The sequence below is a fragment of the Pongo pygmaeus genome, chromosome 13 (assembly GCF_028885625.2).
Source record: "Pongo pygmaeus isolate AG05252 chromosome 13, NHGRI_mPonPyg2-v2.0_pri, whole genome shotgun sequence".
NCBI lineage: Eukaryota > Metazoa > Chordata > Mammalia > Primates > Hominidae > Pongo > Pongo pygmaeus.
The window spans coordinates 111,475,304-111,480,919 of NC_072386.2; positions in this window are offsets into that span (position 1 = coordinate 111,475,304).

Genomic DNA, 5,616 nt, shown 5'->3' on the forward strand with positions numbered 1-5,616 from the left:
GGGTCTGCCTTCAGGATGCTGGGGGACAGAGATGATAAAGGGAAGTGCTCACCTCTGAGGTTACAGGCCAGCTCCACCCATTACTGGCCATGGGAGCCTGAGTGTGTCACTTCTTTTTTTTTTTTTTTTTAAACAATTCTTGCTCCCGAGACTTTAAGTCTTAAGCCTCTGTGTCCTCACCTAAATAGAGTTCTTGGGAAGGTTAGAGTTAATGTATGCAAAGCCCCTGGTGCCCAGTAGGTGTGCAGTAAGTGATCATTGTATTAATACTTTGTTAAGAAATTCTGTATTCAGAATCTTGATTGCCCCACTGTGTGGGACTAGAGCGGGGGATGTGAGACATACAGGTGAATGGGAGACACATAGGTGGATGGGAGACAAGGAACTGGCGATCTCGTGGATGAGGCGGTGTTGATGCATAGATAAATAAGAGGGGATTGTGCTGTGAGCTGCACGTGGAATTGAATCGTCCTGGCTTCAAGTCCAGCTCTGCCTCTGAGCCAGGGCGGGGTCTTGGGTTAGCTAGACCCTCCTACACCATGTTTCTTTATCTGTTGAAAAGAGGGTAATAATACTACCCATCTCGTGGGGCTGTTGCTAAATGTTCAAATAAGACAATGAAGGAGCAGGTGCTTTTGTAAACTGAAAAGTTTGATACGCAAAATAAGAAGTTAAAACACTACAGAACAGGAAATTATAAATGCCACAAGAAAGGTACAGTGTCACCAGTGATTATTTAGAGGCAACACTAAATTTGAATTGAGGAAAGAGAACAAGTTTCCCGGAAAAAGTAGCAATCAGTTAGGCTGTGGAAATAGGGAGGTGGGTGAACCAGGTGGAGGGAGTTTAATGGGCTGACCAACAATCCAATTTTTAAAATATGGGTTAAGGATATCAAAAGGCAACTCACAAAAGAGGAAACCTAAATGGCTAAAATAGCCTAAAATGTGAAAAGATGTTCAACCTTATTGGCCACGTGAGAGATGCAAATGAAGAGAACTGTGATACACCATTACACATCCACCAGATGGGCACGGAGTCGAGTCTGTCAATATAGGGGGGTGGGGGGTGAGGATGTCGCACAGTTGGAACCCTCAAATACCTATGGAGATATGAACTGGTAAAACGATTTTGGAGAACAGTTTGGCAACATGTAAGAAAGTGGACAATACTCATAGCTACAATTCAATGACTCCACTCCAGTCATTCAGCACATAATTGTGAAAATTTAGAAATTAATGAATTATCCATGAACAGCAGTCCAGATAGGCCAGGCACTGTGGCCCATGCCTGTAATCCCAGCACTTTGGGAGACCAAGGCCGGTGGATCACTTGAGGTCAGGAGTTTGAGACCAGCCTGATCAATATGGTGAAATCCCGCCTCTACTAAAAATACAAAAATTAGCCGGGTGTGGTGGCGTGTGCCTGTAGTCCCAGCTACTTGGGAGGTTGAGACAGGAGAATTGTTTGAACCTGGGAGGTGGAGGTTGCAGTGAGCGAAATTGTGCCACTGCACTCCAGCCTGAGTGACTGAGTGAGACTCCGTCTCAACAAACAAACAGCAGATCAGATAGATTAATTGTGATATAGTCATACAATGGAATAATATACTGGGAGTAAAAATAAAATAAGTCTGTAGCCTCAACATAGTTACACCATAGGAAAAAAACTAACATCAAGATGTAGCATAGGTACAGTGTGACACAAATGATAAAAAATGTTTCTTAACCCATTCAGCTGGGCCCGTGGCTCAAGCCTGTATTCCAGCCCTTTGGGAGGCTATGGTGGGAAGATCGCTTGAGCTCAGGAGTTCAAGACCAGCCTGGGCAACATGGCGAAACCCCATCTCTACTAAAAATACAAAAATTAGCTGGGCATGATGGCATGCACCTGTAGTCCCAGCTACTTGGGAGGCTGAGGTGGGAAGATTGATTGAGCCCAGGAGTTTGAGGCTGTGGTAAGCCATGATTGTGCCACTGCACTCCAGCCTGGGTGACAGAGAGAGACTTTCTCAAAAACAAACAAACAACAACAAAAAACCCAAAGAAATACAAAATAAGCTATGTAGATATTTTGGGGCTACAGCCAGGTAGTAAAAGTATTGAAACATGCATGGGAAATCAAAGACCCTAGATTTAGAATAGGGTAACCTTTGGGAAGGGAGGGACAGGAATGAGATCAGAAGGAAGCACACTGGGGGTTTAATTCTTTTTTTTTTTTTTTTTTTTGAGACAGAGTCTCGCCCTGTTGCCCAGGCTGGAGTGCAGTGGCGTGATCTTCGCTCACTGCAATCTCCGCCTCCCGGGTTCGCGCCCTTCTCCTGCCTCAGCCTCCCAAGTAGCTGGGACTACAGGCACCTGCCACCACGCCCCGCTAATTTTTTATATTTTTAGTAGAGACGGGGTTTCCCTGTGTTAGCCAAGATGGTCTCAATCTCCTGACCTCGTGATCCGCCCACTTCGGCCTCCCAAAGTGCTGGGATTACAGGTGTGAGTCACCGCGCCTGGCCCACAGGGGGTTTAATTCTATCTGTATGTTTTATTTCTTAGAAAAAAAAAATTAAAATCTGAGGCAAGTATGACCAAGTGTCAAGATGTAACAGAGCTGGGTGGTTGATCTATAGTTGTTCTCTCTGATCCTTCTCCTTCTCAAGTCTAAAACTTTTCCATGTTTGAGATATTTGGTGATTTTAAAGGTGGGAGGGGCAGGAAGCTATGAGGAGATGGCAGCAGAGGAGGTTTTGATGATAGCATTGCTTGTTAGGTGTGCAGGGTGGTTACAGTGCACAGTGTCCCCTCATGCATAGGACTGATCACCCTTCTTATTTGTTTGTTTGTTTATTTGAGATGAAGTCTTGCTCTGTTGCCTAGGCCAGAGTGTAGTGGCACGATCTCGGCTCGCTGCAAACTCTGCCTCCCAGGTTCAAGCAATTCTCCTGCCTCAGCCTCCTGGGTAGCTGGGATTCCAGGTGCGCGCTATCACGCCTGGCTAATTTTTGTATTTTTAGTAGAGGCGGGGTTTCACCATGTTGCTCAGGCTGGTCTTGAACTCCTGACTTCATGATCCACCCGCCTTGGCCTTCCAAAGTGTTGGGATTACAGGTGCACGCCACTGTGCCTGGCCCACCCTTCTCTTTTAAGGCTTGTCACAGCTTGGTGAGCCAGGTGTGGCAGGCATCAGGTCCATTTTGCAGGGGATGAAATGGAGGTTTGGAAAGGTGTAGTGATATACTCAGTGTCACACACAATAGTCAGGGCTTGTCCCCTCTGCTCAGCAGTGTCTCAGTACCTGTCTGTCCAGGGAGACAACCAAAGGGCCAGAGAGCCCTGAGAGAAGGTCCCCTGCCTCCCAGTGATCCATCCTCTTCCTTCTGCTGTGCTATTCTGTGTTTTCTTTCAATTAAGGACAATTTGGAAAATGTCAAAAAGCACGAGGAAGAAAATAAAAGTAACTTGTGATTTTCACTGTTACTTTTAAAATCAGATTTATCGAAATATACTTCACATATGACAAATTCACTTATTTAAAATATACAGTCATTATTTTGAGAGAACATCATTTTCTTTCAGAAATACTTATTTGAATACCAAACAAGTTAGCCTATATGAAAGTGCTCTACAGCTGGGCACAGTGGTTCATGCCTGTAATCCCAGCACTTTGAGAGGCTGAGGCGGGCGGATCACCTGAGGTCCAGAGTTCAAGACCAGCCTGGCCAACATGATGAAACCACATCTTTACTAAAAATACAAAAATTAGCCGTGCATGGTGGTGGCCGCCTGTAATCCCAGGCTTGGGATTTACTTGGGAGGCTGAGGCAGGAGAATCTCTTGAGCCCAGAAGGCATAGGTTGCAGTGAGCCAATATTGTGCCATCGCACTCCAGCCTGGGTGACAAGAGTGAAACTCCATCTCAAAAAAAAAAAAAAAAAAAAGTGCTCTACACAGAAGAGGCTTTTCACAAATATGAATAATTATTACATAATTTTTGGAAGCAATTATTATGCAGGTGACCAGTTAGACGAGCCCATGTTTTATGGCCTGAATTTCGGGGTTGGTTTATCATATCCTCAGCATGGAGGTGTAGAGAGTTTTCAGATTATAGTAGAAAGCACAGTTATTAACACCAGTTTTAAAAAAATGGTTGCCAGCGTCAGACTGTGACCTGTTGGCATGCCTGTGGCCTTGGTTAGCTGCCAAGCTATAAACACCTTTACCTGTGGCTTTTGTGGGGAAATGAGAGAAGTCTGCCTGCCTTCTCTGTGAACCCAGGGGGTGTAGAAAAGAAAATGACACCTTCACCAGACACTGGAGATCCTATTTCCCTGCCTTGCCAGCTTGCTGTGGAACCAAGGATCCCTTCCCTTGGCTAAATTTTAGTTTCCCCATCTGTTAAAGTGGTGGTTTGTTCACCCTTTCAACATAGCGCACATGTATAGGGAACCATGTGTAGGCAGGCACCATGCTAGGAATGACAGGTGTGGCATGAAGATGAATAAGAGGCAGCCTTTGACCTCAGGAAGTTCCCGGTGCAGCTGGGCACGGTGGCTCACGCCTGAAATCCCAGCACTTTGGGAGGCTGAGGTGGGTGAATTGCCTGAGCTCCAGAGTTCGAGACCAGCCTGGGCAACTTGGTGAAATCCCATCTCTACCAAAAATACAAAAAATTAGCTGGGCATGGTGGCATGCACCTGTGGTCTTAGCTACTTGGGAGCCTGAGGTGGGAGGATCACTAGAGCCTGGAGGCAGAGGTTGCAGTGAGCTGAGATCACACCATGCACTCCAGCAGCCTGGGTGACAGAACAAGACCCTGTCAAAAAAAAAAAAAAAAAGGAAGCTCCTGGTCCAGAGCTAGGGGGTGGTAGGGGGTAGGGCTAGGGGGACAGACAGATTGATAGATAATTATGGGAGGGTGTCGAGGCAAGGAGTGATCAGGACAAGGAAGGTCAGACCACAATGACCTCTAAGTTGCCTCTGATGGCAAAATTATTTGATTCTATGAACTCAGTCTAAGCTTTGTTTCTCCCTCACTCGGTAACCTAGGATAGATAGGTCACTTCTCTAATCATGGCTTCCGATTGACTCACTGGTCAATGTATGAAGTCTAGAATAAATGAGTTGCTCCCAGTCATTCTTCATAAAGGATGTTATATAAAGATTTGGCCCACCAAAAGCTGCATTGACTATTTGAGAGATATTTCGTCTTCTTGTTTTTATCAATTAGGTCTACATACTACATTCAATTAGAGATTTTGACTGATATGATTAAAACAGTGTGATCATAAAAGACTGACTTAGATAGATAGAGATAGTTAATTAAAGATACCTTTAAAGTTTTCCCCACATTAAAATACAGAGGTGTCATTTTATTAATGAACTCCAATATTTACAAGGCATCCTTTCTGGAATCAAGCAATCCATGAGTCGATCCGCGTGAGGTAGATGAGCTCCTGACCCCAAGCTGGGTGTGTAGGAGAAAGAGGAAATGTATGAGAGCTGTTCCCCGGGAGCCAAGGCTCTTGCTGGGCATTTCGTGAAGGAGACAAGATATAACCAACTGCCCAAGATATAGCCAGAGGAGAGCAAATAAGAAGAGAGTGGATACAACAGGGTCACTTGT